The sequence below is a fragment of the Penaeus monodon genome, chromosome 19 (genome assembly GCF_015228065.2).
Source record: "Penaeus monodon isolate SGIC_2016 chromosome 19, NSTDA_Pmon_1, whole genome shotgun sequence".
Classification (NCBI taxonomy): domain Eukaryota; kingdom Metazoa; phylum Arthropoda; class Malacostraca; order Decapoda; family Penaeidae; genus Penaeus; species Penaeus monodon.
This window is the reverse complement of record NC_051404.1, coordinates 32,618,646-32,619,404: the sequence shown is the minus strand read 5'-3', so window position 1 is coordinate 32,619,404 and position 759 is coordinate 32,618,646. Positions and strand designations below refer to the sequence as shown.

Genomic DNA, 759 nt, shown 5'->3' with positions numbered 1-759 from the left:
TTCACTATGCAAACGAATCAGTGTTCTGTGATTTAAGAACTATACTGATGAACAGTACACAGACGCATATTATAAGCTCATCCGAAGACAGAGTGAGAAATTTGGATACATGAAACTCAATAGTTCTAGTCACGAAAAAATATTAACCATATCGTTCCTTGTCTTCTGGTGTATGCCACTCATATTTCTTTAATCATGGAAGGGAAGTGATAGATATTATGTCACCTGAATAACAAAATCATTCAGTAGAGTATAGGATGCTTGCCCTATTATACAAAGCTAACCGAAGCCAAAGTCATTTTAAACGAACAGTACATGGCTGCAGGTAAACAAAGAGTTGTTGCCAAAATGAGGGAAAATTCTTTGCAAATCCTTACTGAACATGATGAAATACGACTTTGATAATGAAACGCACATCCCTCCGTTGTATTTAAATATTTTGCAGGAATGAGAATATTTTCTATTTGTCAACACATAAATATATAATATTTGTTAGCCCATATAATAACCTCCGCCAGTGAGGAGTTCTGGCTACACTGTTTGTTGTGATTTTGAAGGATTTTGTCGACATGAAAGCAAAGGGTTTTTTTCTCAAAATTTCCTCTTATTAGCCTCTTGAGGATTTCGCGCTCGACCACGGAAGGAACATGTAGCAGAGATAAGTGGGGAATGTGGTGATGATGACGCGATGAAGGAGAAGGCAAGAAATAAGTATAGTCAAGGTGAAAAGATGATACGTACCCTGAAGCTAAAGGCAAT

At 36.9% G+C, this 759-nt stretch overlaps 1 pseudogene; it reads left to right on the top strand.

Moving 5' to 3' along the window:
• Positions 1–662: 662 nt before the first annotated feature.
• Positions 663–759, top strand: part of LOC119585390 — an 11,346-nt pseudogene continuing 11,249 nt past the window's right edge.